A 19,659-nucleotide genomic window follows, 5' to 3' on the forward strand; every position below is an offset into this window, starting at 1 on the left:
GCAGGCTTCCCGTGGAGCAGGGAGCCCGATGCGGGGCTTGATCCCAGGACCTGGAATCATGACCTGAGCCGAAGGCAGACGCTTAACGACTGAGCCACCCAGGCGCCCGGAGCTTGGTTTCTTTTTAATGCTATTAATGACATTGTGCAGGGGAATGACATGGTCAGAATTACATTTCAAAAGATTGCTCTGGCTGCCATGTTGAGAATGATCTAGGAAAGATCAACCATGTGATGGAGGAGAGCGGCGGCTGCCTTGGGTTAGAGTCGTGGCTATGGACATTGGCGGGTGGGGGGGAGGGGGGTTGCAGGTGGAATTGACAGCTCTAAACCATACAGTTAAAAAGAAAAATCTGATGTATACCCAGCTGGTTCTAATTTTTAAATGTTATGCTTTCTCTACACGCTTAAGGAAAGCTCTGGGGGGAATAAAAGTGTTTCATAATTCTCAGTTGCTTAAACCACTTAAACTGTTTTGTTTTTTTTACTAATTCACCCAGAGAGGCACCCAACATGCTGCAACGTAACACTCATTATGCATGCTGACAAAGCTGTATTTTAGCATTGAATAATATCATTAGTTCTCGATACATGAGGATATTCTATTTATTCACACTCGATTCTTTGGGCTTAGGACAAAAATCCCTGTTCTCTATTAAGCCTTCACTAAATTCCTATATTCTATCGGTTTTGGTTCAATGTGTGTCTTTGAAATGTAAAGTAGCCTGTTTGTGTTTAATAAATGGGAAATGGTAACAATATAAGGAAAAGTAATATTGGTCCATACGTGATTCTTCCTGGCATGCTCATAGTTGGCAGAGTACACTGGCATGGTTGAATGCAGCAAAGGAGGAATATAGTAGTGCTAAAATGTCTGTTTAGTCCTCCTGCTTCCTCTTGGCTTAGCTGACCACATGTTCTGGCTTGGAAGTGCTTACTATGTAACTCTCCCTGATCTTTATTCATTTTTCCTTAGTCTCCATAACTGCACAGCCTCGTTTTTCCTTCTATCCCATTCTATCAAACAACCCTCAAACTTTCAACCTGCCTGCATGCTCAATGTCAAGAGTAAAGTCCTGTATTTCCTGTCACATTTATCGAATAGAAATCAAACATACTGTAACTGTTCCAGTAATTTTTATTAAGATTGTTGTTGTTTTTATTAAGTGCTTGATTATAGAATTGTTGGCCTTTAGTTCTATGGTATATATGTGTTAGCTACCCAAAAATAGATTGTGAGCTTCTAGATCTTTAAGTATAAAATGAATTGTATCCTATTTATTTTGTAATTCTCACCATTTCATTCCCTCCCTCCCTTGTTCACCCTCAGTGCCAGCCTGGTATAGTACTGAGCATACAATAAGGGGCATAAGAATATTTATTAAATGGAATTAAATAGTCCTGCATCCAACACTTATACTCATAATAAATGAAACCCTTGGTATCTTGCTTTGTTTTGGTAATTGAAGTTTTGTAGGATATGTGAACACCTTCTCCCCAGGGATTTGATATTATTAATATTAAAAAAAATACTGGGGCAACTGGGTGGCTCAGTCTGTTAAGCGCCCGACTCAATCTCAGCTCAGGTCTTGATCTCACGGTCGTGAGTTCAAGCCCTGCACTGGGCTCCACTTAAAAAAAAAAAAAAAAAAAAAGATACTACTTCAGTCATAACTGTGAGATAAATTAATGTTTAAAATATTGTTAGAATATTTCAGATCAGCTGCCATTAATAACAAATTGTCAGGATTTTCTTTGACCTCAGTCCAATGTCTTAAAAATGTATTATTTAGATTTTAAAAAGAAACTTCACAAGATCAAGAATACTAGAGTGCTAATAAGTAAAACCACTCTTCCTTAAGAGTCAATACATTTCCTAACCGCAGAAGCATGAAGGATGATAGATTCATACTTAATATGTGACTCTTCTTAAAACTCCTGAATAAAATATAAACAGAGATTGCTTCATTTTAAGGGTGCTCCTTATTCTATAATGAGATCATTTGCCTTGCCATTCTGGGCATGTAGGGATTATCTGCACTTGATTGTTCATATTAAAATAAAGACTCCCAATTACTTCTCCTTAGCATTTACTCAGTCTTCCCCAAAGCAGAGCAAACCCTGTTTCACTTTCAACTCTTTTCTTAAATAAACACGACATTTCATTTCCAACACTTACTGCCCTAACCACAGTCCATCAGAGGATGCAGATATTATAGGCAGAGCGTTGAGCTCAAAAGGCTTGACAAAATAATCAGTGCTTAGAGCAAATTGCCAAAAAGAACAGGGGAAATAGGCCATTTTAAATCCTTTCTGACTTACTGAAATACCAGTTTGGAATTACAGCTGGAGTCCATAGAAAGTCCTTGAAAACTCTGCAATTTAACAACCAACTCTCTGCTTGTCCATCAGCCATGACCTTCATTACGGAGTAGCATGATTTCAAGCTCGCTACCTTGCAGGTTAAGCTTATTTCAGGCATGGTTGTCTATAGATTAGACCAACAAACAAAAGACTTATAATGAAAGCCAATTCCCGAAATGGGCTTCAATAGACATGGAAATCCAAGTCTGGTCTTGGAGAAGAGAATGGTGCTGAGTGCTCCAGATCTGTCTCCTACCTCCATCAATTTTCAATGAAGCCATGGGGAAGCCGGTTTGCAGGAGATGTTCAGGCTCAAGAGTCACTTTGCTACAGGCTGTTCTCTTTTCATTTCCTCCTTAGGAGAATCGATACCAGCATTGAAGGTAAGAGTGACAATTGCCAAAGGCTCTCAGAAGTTTTTTCAACATATTTTCAACAACTTCAATTTCCAATAAGAAAACGCTGTTGTAATAAATTTACCAGAATGTGAATAAACGATATGTGCAACTTTTCAGATGATAATGGTAAGAGCCAGGCTTTATTAAACCTCTATGATGGGCCATTCATTCTCTCTCCCTTTTTTCTTTTTGACCTTGCCTACATGTAACACAAACGACGTAACTGCGAAGTAAGTACTACCGTTACCTACTCACCTAAGGGCTCCTTTCCTGCAACTGTCCCTTTTAATTACAAAATCAAATTTTCAGTCTCTCCTGAACCATCATCAATATGCTATATGTTCCAGGGGCACCTGGGTGGCTCAGTTGGTTGAGCACCTGACTCTTGATTTTGGCTCGGGTCATGATCTCAGGATCCTGAGATTGAGCCCCATGATGGGCTCCATGCTCAGCATGAAGCCTTTTTGAGATTCTCCATCTCCTTCTCCCTCTGCCCCTCTCCCTCCCCACTCATGTGCTTTCTAAATAAATAAACAAATAAAATCTTTTTAAAAATACATAATACGTTCCATCAAACATATCAATATCCCCCCAAAATTGTGAAAAATCTCAAATCTCTCACAATTCCACATTCTGTTCCAGTCACCATCTATTCTTTTTTCCTCTCTATATAGCAAAATCCTCCAAAGAGTTTTCTATATGCATCATCTGCCCTTGGTTCCCTTACATGCACTCTAATCAGGTTCTCAGCTTACAATTCTACAAATTTTGCTCTTGTTAAGGACACTAGTTTACCAACTCAATGGTTAAATCTTGGTCATCATCTTATCAAACCTTTTAGCAACTTCTGAATCAGTAAGTCATTCTTATCTTCTAGAATCACTTTCTTGACTTGGGTTTAGGAACACCAGTCTCTCCTGGTTCCCCAGTGCACTTGCTGCTCCATCCAGCCTCCTACCCTCTTGTCCTGCTCTCTCAACACTGAAGTGCCCTAGGGCATAGTTTTGAGGATCTCCTCTCCTCTCTCCAAACTTGTGGCTGGAAATAGCACCTATATTATTATGATTGCCACATTCAATCTTCAGTCTGAATCTAATGCCTAAGCTTCCAATTCTGATCTTTCAGTTTTTACTCAACATGTCTACTGGAATATCTAACATACATCTGAAACTCAGTATGTCTGAAACCAAACTTTTATTTAACCCATTGTTCCAACTTGTCTTTCTGCAACAGCGCCCATTTGAGGTATTGGCAACTCCATCCTTCCAGCAGATGAAGTAAAAACAAAACAAAACAAAGAACTTTGAAAAAGCTATTTTTTGTTCCTTTCACATACTATCCACAATCTGTAAACAATATTACAGGCTGCATCCTACATCCAGGCTGTATCTCCAAAATCTGATTTCTTCTCACCACCTCTATTGCTAATAGACAGATGTGTACAAACCACCATTATATCTTGTCTGCATGAATGCAGTCACCCCCTACTTCACTTTATTGCGCCCACTATTTTTACTCCCATACAGTTAATTCTCCACTTGTCATCCAAGGTGACATTTCTAAAATATATGTTAGGGATCACTTCTTTCTCCCTATTCAAAACCCACTACCAGTTCCTCAACTTGTTAGAAATAAAACCCAACATCTTTACATGGTCTAAAAGGCCCATATGTTTGGCCATAAGTTATCTCCCACAACTCATTTACTCCTACCACATTTTGGTTATGTAGACATAGTCTTCTAACTGAGACTGAACACAGCTTCTGGACACGGTCATATTGCTTTGTATAATACAGTTGGAGAAGTTGTTTTGGAGTTGCAAGGAGACTCCATTGTATATTTCCTAAAAAAGAGCAGTATCTCCCAGAGATACAAAGATGAGGGTGGCTAGTCATGAACACAAAAGTTCAGAGTTTAGGAAGATATAAGGTGCAGGTGTGAAGGAATAGATATGTTTAATACTTAATTTTAAATTGTATCACTCAAGTGTTTGCCTATAGATTTAAAAAAAATCTTCACAAACATCTGGCATTTTGTTTTATATATATATATAATACAAGGTTGTGTGTGTGTATATGTGTGTGTGTGTGTGTGTGTGTGTGTGTGTGTATGGTTTATATGGAATACAAGGGCAAAAGGATATGTTGCAATATCTGGATCTGTAAGTTCAGAAAAGAGATGCTATGTCTCCATCAGTGAGCTATTCTCTATCAGTGAAAAAACATAGCAGAGAGCTCAGACCTAAGTAACTAGAAAAATGCAATTTCCACCTCTCCCCCCAACACTCCAGAGATATTGGGAAGATCACTCAGTTCTCACTATCCACAAATGGCTTTGTATCCATTTCTCTTCAAGGTATTGACCTAGTATCATTACCATCATCATCATCATCATCACATAATGGTACTCATAATGGAAGTCATGGTGACTTCTGGTGTCCAGAGTTTGTAACTGTAACTTTCTGTTTTGTTAATACTACATCCAAAAAGATTCCAGAAGTTAACTTTAAAAGTGAGTTTATGATAAAGACAACACAGTGATGCTAAATGTTAGTAAAAACAAAAAACAAAAAAAAAAAGTTTGATTGCTGATGATTCCCTTATAAGTGATATATTACCTTTATGTAAAAATGAATATATTTTTTCACTTTCAAGTATTTCCCTGTCAAATGATTCTAAGATTTTAAACTATGATATGTTTAAATATAAATATATAAAATATATAAAAACAAAAAAATGAGTTTATGTCTGTAAATGTTACTCTGAAGCATTTATAAACAGCATTTCCAAAGAATTTCCTAAGGAACATATATTATAGCTATATCTACTCCCTTTTTCTAAGCAGAGACAGTGGGAAGAGGGGTAAAGTGATTAGTCCAAGGTGACACAGCTACAACCATGGAATGTCAACCCAAACATCATCGTTCTATCAACAATACCTTGCCCTCAAAATTTCTAGGAAATGATCATCATCACTAATTAGGCTAAAGCAGGAACTTCTTGATTCTCTGCTCTTATTTGAGCTTTGGATTGGACAAATGTCTTTGCATTTAGAGGTACACTTCACCTGACAGGCATTCCTGTTCATCGCCTCCTTTTTTTCCTGGCCAAACACTTCTAAAATTATATTTTAGTTGCCTGCCTCAGCAAAAATGTGATAACTTCCGAAGCTCTGCATTGTTTCATCTGAATAGCACATTATTTACAATGTCTATTATGCAGCCATAAATGAATACTCTTCTGCGTGCCTTGGACACCATTGCATTTTCTGAGGATTCCTGAAGGTAGTAATCATCTCCTAAAATGAAACTAGAGGTCAAATCATCAGACCCTGAGCTTACTTGGAAAGTCATAAGAAGAGATACATTATTACCTCTTAATTACTTTATCTATCAATCAAGTTTTTTAAGTGGGAAGTTGCAATTAGCCATAAAGTGCATCATTAATTCAAATGTGTCACACAAAAGCAAGAAAGTGCCCTCTGAACCAGAATGCATGTGAGGAATCCCATATGAAACAGACTGCAGTTAAAACTGCATTATTTTAATGGAGCCAATGAACGTCTCCATGGAAATATGAAAGATAATTGTTTTTATTTTACATAGACAAGAAGGCCCTGAATGAAAAGGTCCCACAAGAATGCAGCAGAGACTCTTCACCCAGCCCTTTTCACCTCACACCACCACATCCAAGCATCAGGATTATCTGCTGCCTTCAAAAGGCATGTGTGTTTGAGGAACCATTTCTGCCCACTGAGCTTCTGGCCCTCTCTTCAGCACATCCCACAGGATAAGAAGAATCTTGGTTTCAATTCATCTTATTATCTAACTATTGTAGGGAGACCTCGGCTTAAAATAATAAGTGCCAAAGGGTTTTAAACCATTGTGATTCTCAATGTTTTTCAAAGAAATAACGTTGCACTTAATAGGCCTACGGAGAATAAAATAAAGCAATAAACAAAGTGTGTTTTCACACACACACACGCACACCATAGTATATAGGTTCATAATTTTACACTATTTATTCTGAAGCTAAGGCACACAAAAGTAACCAGAGAATGTGTCATTATAATTCAGACAAGCTACTAGTTACTACTCAGTGTTAATTATGCATAAAAACCAAAGGGTGTTATTTATGTCTGCTCTGGGAGAGATGTATTTATTCTGTACAGTCAGGGTCTCCCTATGGGCAGCTGTTTCATCAGTGTTCATTGAATTTAAAAGGCACTCTCCAGATTTATTTCAGGTGGGAGCCTCTGAACCCAAGGGCCACCTTGATTGAACTGGTCTCAACGGTCGCTTGGCTCATCCCCTGAGAAGCTGCTGGCTTTGAGCTTGATTAGGCTCTGATTGATGTGTGCACCTTAAATCAGCTCCCAGCGAGTCCATGAAGAATGAAATGCCACAAAGCTGCATGAGCTCAGATAAATACATATAGTAGAAGCAGCTCTGACGGAGACTCATCTCAGAGGCAAGGTACAGACGGATGGACCAGTGGGTCAGACCGTTCTCTCGGTTGGTTTCCAAATATGCAGTTGGAACAACATTACCACAAAGTTAGAGACTGGTTCGGGGGTTAGAAGCACTTGGTATAGCTGACCCTGTATATCAGAGACAGCAATGCCTGCCCACCTACCACTCCCAGTATGGCTGTAACTCTCATGCTCTTCCTTTCCTAGAGAGAGTTAAATCTTACCGAAAGTTCCTAATTGATTGAGTAGTGACTTTGTGCCAATCATTGAGCTGTGTTATTTATAAAACACCACTGAATTCTCACAATGACATGAAAAACAAACAGGGATTATCACTATCATTGTCACAATGAGGAAAATAAAATGAAATAATTTGTCCAAGTTCACGTAACTAGCCAGTGACATAGCAAGCAATTCAATGCAGGTGGGTCTGCTCCAAAGTTTGTGCTCTTACCTGCTGCTTTATATATCTCTTCCCTGTTTATCCTTTGTGTTACTGTTTTGCTCTTTCTTCTTTGGTTTTCATATTCTGATATGGTTTCTTGTCATTTTTTTTTCCTTTCCCTTTGACTTATTGTTGATTTTCTCCACCCCCTTCTCCCATTAAATATTCTCCTTGAACCAGAGGTCTCAAAAAATAGCTAGGTTAGGTGCTTATTATAGTGATAATATGTTTGAACAAAAGATAAAATCCCTTTTCACCAATGAGTGGTTTGGCTGCTAAATTATATGTTTTCCCTTTCAAATACAAAATGCCCACACCTCGTGTCTCAGAACATCAAAATCAAACAATGCATGAGAGAAAAGTCACATTGGCCTACTGATGTTGGGGCACTTTTTTCACCAGTTGTGCAAGATACAAAGAAAGATAGCCCTAAGAATATTTTAAATATAATAATTATTTAGCAGTCTATGAAGAAAATCTTAAAGATTTGACAAAATCTGACAAAGAAATTCTAACTAACCCACAAAGTGCTATTTACCTGATTGTATTAGTCACTTCACTGTTCAACCTATAATTGCAAGCAGATTAGGAAGAAAAATATTTTATAGAACGTTGTCAAATGCAATTTACATATCCACTAGCAGGTAAGTGGGAAATTATTTATCAAGGGAATTGTGATGAGCATCTTTCTTATAAAAAACTAAGCTTATAGATGAAATGTGATTAAAAATGTAGCATAGATCACAAACCTTTCACTGACTTTCTTAACTTACCCACACTCCTCAGACTGCCCAGAGCTGCGTTTCCCATTCACACACATCTAAAGAATCCTACTGCATCCTCAGAGTCAATAAAATGATGCAGCTGTGAAATAAGAAGCATTCTTTATCATATTTCAAATTTATTCCAGGACCACCATGATGGCAAAATGGGACTTTTGTCTGGGGGTGGTGGTGGTAGTCAATATATAACTTCTTAATAAGGAATGATTACAATATCAGGTTCCAAAGCATTGGACAATACGGACATTGGAGACCCCCCCCAGGGTACCAGAATTTGGACAGGCCATACTAAAGCAGAGATAATAGCCATATTTTTCCTACTTGCCTATTGAGACAAGATGGCAAGAGAGATTATAGATGATCCAACTTTGGAACAGTATGATGTATGCCAGGGGAAAAATGTAAGAGAATAAAATATGTACTTTCATTCAATCTGTAGAGAATATCTAAATTTGCATGACTCCATTTTCTCATGTGCTTTTGATGTTTGCAAAATTGTAAACTACTGAATTATGTGCTCACATTTTCTTTGTGCAAACCTCTCAAGTATGCAACGCAGTAACTCACATATTAATTGATATGTGTTGAATAACATTTTCCAAAGGAAAATATAGGGCTTGATGTGAGCTCATGCCTATAGGGATTCCGTGGGTTGCCAGGGAAAGAACATTATCAAGGGATCTTACCAAGAAAAGAAACAGTGGAACCAGTAACAGCAAAGAGAGAATTAACCCCTTCTAAGTGTGAACTAAAAACACACACCATCTGGTGTAGGGATTAAGAAAGGGAACTTTGGAGTCAAAGTGGTCTGGTTTCAAACCTGGCTCTTCTTATTACTAGCTATGTGATCTCAGGCAAATTACTTAATCTCTCTGAGCCTGTGTCCTTGACTGTATTTTAAAGACACAAATAGTTGCTGCCTCTTAAAGTTGTTGGGAGGATTAAAAATCCTCTCTTATATTAGTGTTAAACACATTGCCTGGCAAATATACATGCTTAATATCACTGTTTTATTTCTGCTATTGATACTTCTAGCCTCCTTCTACCTAAATGTTCCACAATCCAAAATCAAGTCTTTTTCTAATTTACTTCTAGCTTAAAAAATCAAAACAAACTAATCCTTTGCTTTAATCCTTATTTAAGTAATTGAAACCTAATTTTTTTAAAGCTTATTTAGAATTCCACGTCAAAATGCTTAGCATACTGTGAATAGTAGTTAGATGACAAAGTCCTGACATTAGCAAAGATCAACTCAGGCATTTTATTTTCGTGTATACCACCCAGACTTTAGCTTGCAAGTCTAGTAGTGACACTTTTCTTTTAATTTTCAACATAGTGAAGCTCAAGAGTTGGGTATTTCCATATGCACAAAGGTAAATCAAGGTATCTATCCAATGCTCAAGAATGAGAATTACAAATACATTCTTAATTTTCAACTCCTCTTGAGCATTGATAAATATTTGGACCGGGAAAAAAGTAAATGTCACATCATCTTCATCCTGGGGTCTCCTACTCAGCTGCTCAAGCCAATCACCTTGGGACTTTTGAAAAAAATATAGATTCCATAACTAGTCTTTGCCTTTTTTTAAACAAGCATATCACCCCTGAAGTAGAAGTAGGAGAAGTATCTGGAAAGCGTTCTGCCCCTAATGAACGTAATGGTGGTGGTGGGTTCAACAGTAAGAGTTAATGTTGACAGAGTGCTTGCTGTATTCCATGCGTTCTTCTAAAAGCTTTATATGCACTTGCTCAGATAATCTTCACCACAGTGCATGAGATCAGCTTTTCACAACCAGAAAGGTAAGTCTTGTCAATCAATACAGTAGGAAGTGACCCAGTAGTTCCAAGTCTTTGGTATAAAATATAGACTATGGGACATCCTAACATGTATTGTATTCATAGACAAAACAGTACTGTTATATTTTATCTTTTTTTAAGATGATGTTATTTTTCACCACATCTCTAAAATTAGTAAGCATCTTCCCATCAACGGTGTCATAAAATTATAATCAGCATTTTCTTTTCCCAGAGGTACAAAAAGTAATAGTGCATCTTAGATTGATGGTGTCTTACTTTATATAAAATATAGTATTAACTTAGTAACATTTTGAAATTTTAAATAAATAACATGTTCTACAAGCATTTAAGAAGCAGCAATGTATTTATGTGCAGGATATTATTTAGTCTGTCTATACATGATATTTGGTGGTGTATGAGTCACAAGATTTTCACCATAACTCTGAGCACACAGAGTTCACAAAATATTGAGAACAATTTATTTAGTAGGAATTTCACCAGACTTTAAGGAGTAGGATTCTATACCCAAGTTTGCCAATGGTATTGTTGCCCTGAAAGTCACTCCTCCCATCTTTGTGTTCATTTTGTTTAGAGGTTATTTAAACATCATTTCTTAAATCTATGATTCCATATTCTTTTGTTCTTAAAATTTGCCTGAAGTAGAATTTATGAGTCTAGGGATAGAGTAAGATGAAGTCACCTTCCAGAAAACCCAAAGTCATCACAGCCAGTATTGTCTTATCCTAAATTATTAAAGAGAATGTGGCCTGAGTGATTTCATTTTAAAACAAACAGAACCAAAAACAACAACAAAAACTTTCAATAGATTCACAACAAGACCGCTGAAATATTGGAACCTGAATACAGAAAAGGTATTTCAAAGTTAATGTGTCTTTCTAAAATATGTATTTAAACACAGAGTTGGAAATAAATGTATCATAATCCCCTTAACCATAAATGAATGCAAAGTTGTAAATAATTTGTAATTTCTAATAGCCATTGTGAACGAATTACCTGAAAGAAACTGTCAGCCTTGGGGAAGTGTTTTATAGAAACCAGTTAAGGAGTAATGCTGAATCATCATTTTCTCAATGGCTTTTGAAAGGAATAATTCCTTTATAGAACCACGGAGAACTGGAGGGTGCTAATCACATATTTATATATATGAACACATAGAAACACACACACTTTATTTTTAATTCAAGAGCAAACCATCTCAAAGTCCAAATCTTAAAGACACACACACACATACACACACACACACATAAAACAGTAGCAACTCTGAAGTTCAGAGAAGCAAGAGGACCTGAAATATATATATAAACATATATATATATTTATAATTTTTTTCGGAGGAGACCCAAGTGAAATTTCAAGATCCTAAAATGTCAGAAATTTGAGTTGCCTCTAAAAAAACTCGGAAATCACAGACCTGTACCTCTGAAACAAATAATGCATTATATGTTTAAAAAAAAAAGAAGAAGAAGAAGAAGAAGATAGTAGGAAGGGAAAAATGAAGGGGGAGAAATCAGAGGGGGAAATGAACCATGAGAGACTATGGACTCTGAGAAACAAACTGAGGGTTCTAGAGGGGAGGGGGGTGGGGGGATGGGTTAGCCTGGTGATGGGTATTAAATAGGGCACGTACTGAATGGAGCACTGGGTGTTATGCGCAAACAATGAATCATAGAACACTACATCAAAAAATAAAATAAAATAAAATAAAATAATAATTTTAAAAAACCCTCGGAAATGTGAGTAGTAGCTGTCAATTACCAGAGGTGTGACTATCCAGTTAAGAAAAAGGAAGCTATAAAGCAGAAAGGTTGCATATTATTTAAGAGCCTTATATTCAGAGATTTAGATCCAAATTCTGGCTCTACCTTCTACTAGATGCGTGTTTCTGGGAAAGTTACTTAACCTCTCTAAGCTATCTATGAAATGTGGGTAATAATATGACACACAGTGCTTTTAGGAGAATCAAATCAAACAGTGCCTTGCAATGTGCTCACCAGTATTCCTAATGCAGAAGAGCCATTATTACTCACAGCCATTCCTATTATGCTTCAGGTATTGGAGTTAGCTGAGGCTCTAAATGTTGGGAAATGTTTCCAGGAGAGCAAGGATCACCTCCCTATGGAACTCAATGATGATTAGCAAAACGTGGGCTTAAGAGATGGTAATTCTAGGCCCTACCCCTTGACTTTTGGACAGACCGGTAACAGACATGGAGGTGTGCAGACAAGCCCTTGGAGAAGAATATTTAGACAACTGGCAACCTCAGTGCAAAGCCGAGTTCCTGTCTCATTATTGTCAACCTCGGAGGAAGGGGTTCCTTTCTTTCAGGAGAGAGATTTTAAGACACACCAAACAAAATGTAAACACACCATTCTTTTTTTTCCTCTACTTTCTAAATTAAAACGTTTCTCTGCTTTTTAAACTAAAAGACTCATTCTCTTCCAAATCAACAGTTTCTGAATCTTTGTATATCAAATCCCAAATTTCCCATTAAAAGAGTAAAACAATATTTCGATTTTACTGTTCAATATATAAAAATGAACCACACACACACACTAAGGCCTTATGCCTGATTTTCAGTATTCTTTTTTTTTTTTTTTAAGTAGGCTCTACGCCCAGGGTGGAGCCCAAAGTAGGGCTTGAACTCAGGATCCTGAGATCAAGACTTGAGCTGAGATCACCAAGAGCCAGACATTTAACTAAGCCACCCAAGTACCCCTGATTTCCTGTATTTTCAAGAACAATAGATCTGGGTGCCTGGGTGGCTCAGTCGTTAAGCATCTGCCTTCAGCTCAGGTCATGATCCCAGGGTCCTGGGATCGAGCCCCGCATCGGGCTCCCTGCTCAGCGGGAAGCCTGCTTCTCCCTCTCCCACTCCCCCTGCTTGTGTTCCCTCTCTCACTGTGTCTCTCTCTGTCAAATAAATAAATAAAATCTTTAAAAATAAATAAATAAATAAAAAATAAAGAACAATAGATCCATAATAAAAATAAGTTTGCATTCTTTAAGTAAAATATCAAAACTATTTCATTTGGCTGAAATTATATTAGTAGTGTGCTAATAAAATACCATTGTGTTCATTAACATTCTGTTGGACACTAATGTGTTATTTGGTAAAAGAACAGTAAAATTAAGCTATTCCTACCTAATAAAAGCAGTTCTTCTAAAAAACAAATACTTGCAAGCCATGGGACTTATTAGTGAGAAAATGTTGTTGACTATTGCTATATGAGTTTTTCAGAACTTTAATTTTTAAAAATTTCAGGCCACAGTTCATATAGTATGCTACCTCAGTTTAAATTATAAAAAAGTCAGCTTTATTTTAATTGGCTTATTAGTGATCTAAAATATTTAGTTTAACTAGTGATAAGAACAGTTACATATCCTGAAAGGAGTTTATTTTTTTTTCCTGTGTGCTTTCTTAATGACCTGTTGACTTTATCTGTGGTTCAGAATCTATTATTAAGACAAAAAGAATACACTTCAAAGCAGTTCAAAGCTACTGTTGCAAATTCCATTCCCTCCCTGAAAGAGCAACTTCATAAGGTGTTATTAAAACTTTAAAAAAAAAAAAAAAGGATTATTCTTAAATGCTCATCATTGGTGATGTGTGGAAAAGGCCAAACAAGATTAGTGAGTCTCCAGGGGAATAGAGATCAGTCTTTTTTGATCAATACTATGGAATTCACCAATACTGTTTGATCAGAAAAAAAAAAAAATGTAACATTCTGTTTTTAAGGCAGGGATATCTAAATTCCTAGTGCAATTCTCCTCCTTTATCTAGGAGTCATTCCTGGATCCAGAGGATGTATCTCTGAACTGTAGTCCACGAAGAGGGAATAAATGGCATCAATATCAAACTACTTTCTCCAGCAGAAAACTGGGTATTACTCTCCCCTAGTTCCCTCCTCTCACTTCCGATATTTAATTGATCATCACTGTTTCTTGAATCTTCCTCTCAAATGTCAGTCACATTTTTGCATTTCTTTCCCTTCCTACCACCACTGCAAAGGCTGACGCTGTGGCCGTTCCCGTTTCACTCATGTAATATCCACCTAACTGGTCTCTGACCATCGAGACATGCTCATGCTTCGAACCATGTTCTACCCAGCACTCAGAATGATTTTTTTTTAATGCAAATGTGATTCAGCTAGTGCCCCTCTCCCACCCCCCCAAGCCTAGCATGTTCAATGGCACCCATCAACATGCTCAATGTTTGTACCTCATCTTAATACCTTGTGTGTCCGTCTACTTCACCTTTATCAGGATGTCAATTAATTTAGTCAATGTTTACTGATCACTTTACTAAATGTCTCCCTAGTGCTTTAACTGTCACACCAGATCATCTGATTTCAAATGCTGTCTGAACTGTAAGTTTTTTTTTTTTTAAATCCGAGGAGTTGCTTAACTCCTCTAAAATTCAGTTTTCTCATTACAGAACAAGGAGAGTAATTCCTAATACATAAGTGATTACTGACATTAAATATCATAGTGTTAGAAAAACTCTCAGGTGCCTGACACATGGAAAACTGTCAATAAATATTAGCTATCTATTCTGAGGCTATAAGTTGCTTGGGGGGCACTTGATCTTTTGCTCGCATCAATGAACAGATAAGTAAAATGACTTATTTATAAGACAGCTCTACCAAGTTGCCCGAAGGGTTCAGTTGCCAAGAACAGAATTCACACTAGCCAGTTTAAGCAGAAATAATTACAGGGTGATAAATGTCTTATGGGATCATTGGAAAGGTGCAAAAAAGAGGCCCGCTTATGCTTTAAGAAATTATTCCTAAAACTAGAACACAGCATCTCGACTTTAAGAAGCTTCTGAATCCCTAATCATCAAGATGCTGCTTGTGAAATTGGGAAGTTCCTAGTACAGCTGCTGGCTCCCGAACCACACCATCACCGCTACCATTGGATGCCGCTGATGTTGAGAAGATCCCACAGTCCTCCAACAGCCACAGCCGGGGAAGCTGCCGTAATTCAGCAAACTGCAGCTGCAAATGTGGACCTGCTGCCGCCTGCATCCACAACATGAATCCTCTACGCCTACAGAGCCACTGATCGCTCGGTGGGACTGAGGTCTCCCTCCTGCCTTATAAACCTCATAGCCAAAATCTCAGTCACATCCAGGAATATGAAGAGAGCTGTATAAAATCAGATATTCTGGATGAGAGTTGGGGATTTTTTATTAGAGAAGTGGGTAAGTGCATTAGAATGGTAAAGGGATCAATTGGTGAATCCAGATAGATGGACAAAGGGCTGGGTGTGTAACTAAATGCTGGGTGGTCTCCAATAATAATTCTTTCTTTCTATAGTAATGAAACCCCAATTTTTTTTCTAAAGCGGAATAGATGGCTTCCTGAAAACACACACACACACACACACACACACACACACACACACCTCGGCCTATCTTTTCAGCTAAGATCATGATGTGATGTGTATGGTCATGAATCTAAGATCACAATGTGATGTGAGAAAAATTAAGGTGCAGTTTTCAGGCAATATTCTTAAATTGAAGGGATTTATACGTCTTTCCTGCTGGCAGGAATCTGTGTGAAGCGATAAGCCATCTCCAACCATGTGTGGATGGCAATATCCTAGGAAAAGATGGAACAAGTTAGGGAGAACCTGGGTTTCTAACATCACGGATCCAACCCGGCCTGGCCTAAACCACTATGTGAGATCAAAAACAGACTTCTGTTTTAAGTCATTGTTACTTGGAATTTCTAGTGCAACAGCTCAAACTTGACCCTCACTAGTGCTATAGTAGAAATACTTCAAAATACTAAGGATATTTCAGACATCCATATGGTCCACCTATACCAAAATCCTTGCCTCTTTCTTCAACATTCTGGTTTGCTAACAGATTTGTCTCTAAACTGACTAAATTTCCGACTTCTGATTGAAAGTGTCTCGGAGCTTGTGAAACAACTTATTTTGAGACTACGTATGTTCCCTCACATACCAGTTGTGAATTCCTAGCATTGATTTTCCACACTATTGAACTCCACCTCTCTTTTATCTTGCTTAGTAATTGGACAGCATTTGAAGTAATTATTGGTCCTTCCATTTGCCATCTCCTCCAATGTTAAGTGATAATGCTTCTCAATTACCGGTGTTCCCTTGTGTTAGTAAGGAGTTCAATAAGAGTAACTGAAGGAGGTGACAGAACAAGCCATAAATAATCTTATGTGATAGGTAAATTTGTCTAATTCTAATAGCAAACCCATTGGGACTTCAATAATTATGCCTTTATAACATAAAACACAGACTTTGTAAGTCATAAAGATGGTAATCTGGCTTCTACATTCTGCCTTTGCCTTATTTCTCAATTGGCCCTGAAACAGATTAGAGGGAGAAGAGATAATTATTTAATCATTCAAAGGCACTTATAACCTTCTCCTTTCTTGTATCTCCATTTATCTTCTCTATCTCATAACTTATGTTCAGTGGCTTTTCTATCACACACCCCACTCCACTTCACCCCACCCACTCCACTCCTATCCTCCTTTTTAATGCCCTGGCATTGCATGCCAAATTTACTGCCTAGAGCTTCTGGATGTGTGCGTGTGTGTGTGGGGGGGGGGGGTGGCATGTTTGGAAAGTGTGGTGATCCCTGAACCAAGGTGTTTTGGGGATCCCTAAGACCATCCTTACGTCTGATGATTTGCTAGGAGGACTTATGGGACTCAGCATATAGTCATACTCATGGTTATAATTTATTACAGGGAAAGGGTACAAAGCAAAATCAGCAAAGGGAAAAGACACATGGGACCAAGTCCAAGGGGAATGGGGGACAACTTCCAAGCATCCTCTTCTAGTGGATCTGTACAATATATGTGCTTCAATCCTCTAGCAATAAATTCTGACAATGCTTGTGAATTGCTATCTAACAGGGAAGCTCATCACAGCCTCAGTGCCCAGGGTTTTTATTGGGGGCTGATCACTTAGGCACCCTCTCTCTGCCTGGCATATACTAAAATTCCCGACTCTCAGAAAGAAAGCAGGTATTTGGCATAAACCACATTATTTGTACAAACAGTTTAGGCAGAGTGACACACTCTTCACAATTCTGAGAATGGTGGAAATTCTCCTGAAATCTAAGTTTAGGTGCCAGGGAAGGGTTAACTTCACAAGTAAGACTTTCTGAGGATAGTAGTTCTCAATTCTATTAACTCTTCTCTGCACACAGGAGTTCTGTGGTCTAGAGAGACACTTCTATTTTTTTTAGAGAGATACCTTTAAAAGCCCTTGATCATAATTATTTAATGACCACTTAATGTCCCAGGACTGTGTTAGGCGTGCCTAGCAAAACCAAGAAATTGAGAGACATCATTCCATTATCTAAAAGGAAAAAGTTGATCACATAAGAAGCAGAAGACCATCTAAAGAAACAATTATTTATATACTGAATTTACCTTCATTGCCCCCATAATCTGATTATAATTACATTTACTTCATCAATTATTGAAAATCTCCATGAATTTAAATTGCCATGCCTTTATACATCTTATTATGTTCCTGAATACTCATAGTGCACTATGCTTAATTTTTTCTTTATACAGCTTCCATGATGAATTAATGAGTTCTCTGAAAAAAATGAATTTTCATTTGCAGCCCATTCCCATAAACTAACTAGTTGCATGATTTGGAATAAGAATAATAACTACTTATTCATTGTTATATGTGCCTTAGAAATATTATTTATTTTCATCTCTACAGGAACCCTATGTGATATATATTCTATTTTTTGTCAATAAAAAATAAATAGAGAACCAAAGAAGTAATTTGACTAAGCTCACCCAGCAAGTAAATATCAAAGCAATGAGTTGAGTCAGGTCTGAGTCTAAAGCAAATTGTTAAATAATTCTGATTTTTCTTCATCTAAAAACAGAGAAATAATGCCTATTTCTTGTGGGGTTTTTTGGTAAAAATTAAAGGAGAGCGTATGTAAAATGCTTAATATGGTGTTTTGACTTTTATTACGCCGTCAATAAAGAATGGTAATTACCATTGGCCTCCTCCATAGTCACAGACAACACCTATTACTGAAACGAATTTCCTCATAAGTAATCACCAGGTGACCTCTTCAGGAGGGTGAAGAGTTTATAGGAGGTTGAGGCATTAAGATTGTCTTCAGATTTAAAATTTGGCTCAACTGGGTAATGTATGGAATTGTTAAATCACTATATTGTACACCTGAAAGTAATATAACACTGTGTGTTAACTATACTGGAATTAAAAAAAAAAAAGAAAGAAAAGAAAATTTGGCTCAAGAACCACGCTCCATAACCAAGTTGATAATTTGAGGAGGAAAAGAAAAAAAAAAAAAAATTAAACAGTAACTTTGAAGAGGGCACAGGTAATTTATTCCTTATTTTCCCCAAAGTCTAAAAAACAGTAATAATTTAAATAGGCCAGAGGAAAATGAGATATAAGAAAAAACATGGGCGCCTGGGTGGCTCAGTTGGTTAAGCGACTGCCTTCGGCTCAGGTCATGATCCTGGAGTCCCTGGATCGAGTCCCGCATCGGGCTCCCTGCTCGGCAGGGAGCCTGCTTCTCCCTCTGACCCTCCCCCCTCTCATGTGCTTTGTCTCTCTCATTCTCTCTGTCTCAAATAAATAAATAAAATATTTAAAAAAAAAAAAATGAGATATAAGAAAAAACAACTGTAACTACTGTTCAGTCCTGAAAGACACTATCTGGCAAATGGAGACCATCTCAATACCACTGAGCATTTGTTTGAGGGTTTGATTAGCACAAGAGTCTAGGTAAGAAACCAACTTCTTTTTATCTCTTTTGGTTTTTAAATAATGAAAATACAGGAAACTCTTTTAAAGATTCATGTTATTCCTGAGCTAATTGTTACAATCTGGCTACCTACAAAAAACAATCTCACACACACATACATCTTTGAAAGTAGTTATACGACCCCCTCTTGTACAAGAATCTATATGCTGAACATGAAATCTCACATTTCTGTTAGGATTTAATACCATTGCTGAAAATAGCCTTGGAATCTGTAGAGATAAGGAATAAACTACAGCCTAGATCCAGTTAGTATAGATTTTACATGGTTTCTTGTTCACGTTGCTATACACAAGAATTTAAATATATGGGTTTGTAGGTTTATATTCTAATAAATGGCATTTTGGTAATTATGGAGCTAAAAACAAGTAATTCCTCCAAATGGCCACTTGGTCAGTAGCCAAAAGTAAACAATCAAGAAAAATCAAGCAAGCAAGATGGCTCTTAAAAGTGCCAATTATTGTCATGGCAGCAATGAAGCTTCCACAAAATCCATCATTACTCCAGTTAATGACTGGTGAGTAGGAGTACAGATGACTTTTGACTTGGTCCAGAAAACTCAGGACAT

General features: G+C 37.4%; 1 protein-coding gene across 8 annotated transcripts in view; it reads right to left on the reverse strand.

The window, feature by feature from the left end:
- Positions 1-19,659, reverse strand: part of LRRC4C (leucine rich repeat containing 4C) — a 1,196,081-nt gene that overhangs the window by 811,141 nt on the left and 365,281 nt on the right. The window contains exon 1 of one of the 8 annotated variants that reach the window (XM_032413928.1): positions 8,450-11,538. The exons of the other annotated variants lie outside the window; for them this stretch is intronic. The gene's annotated coding sequence lies outside the window, so the exon portion shown is untranslated. Of the gene's footprint in view, positions 1-8,449; positions 11,539-19,659 lie in introns of those variants that run through there. 8 annotated transcript variants of the gene reach the window in all.

The sequence above is a fragment of the Phoca vitulina genome, unplaced genomic scaffold (assembly GCF_004348235.1).
Source record: "Phoca vitulina isolate PV1807 unplaced genomic scaffold, GSC_HSeal_1.0 scaffold16, whole genome shotgun sequence".
NCBI classification, from domain to species: Eukaryota; Metazoa; Chordata; class Mammalia; order Carnivora; family Phocidae; genus Phoca; species Phoca vitulina.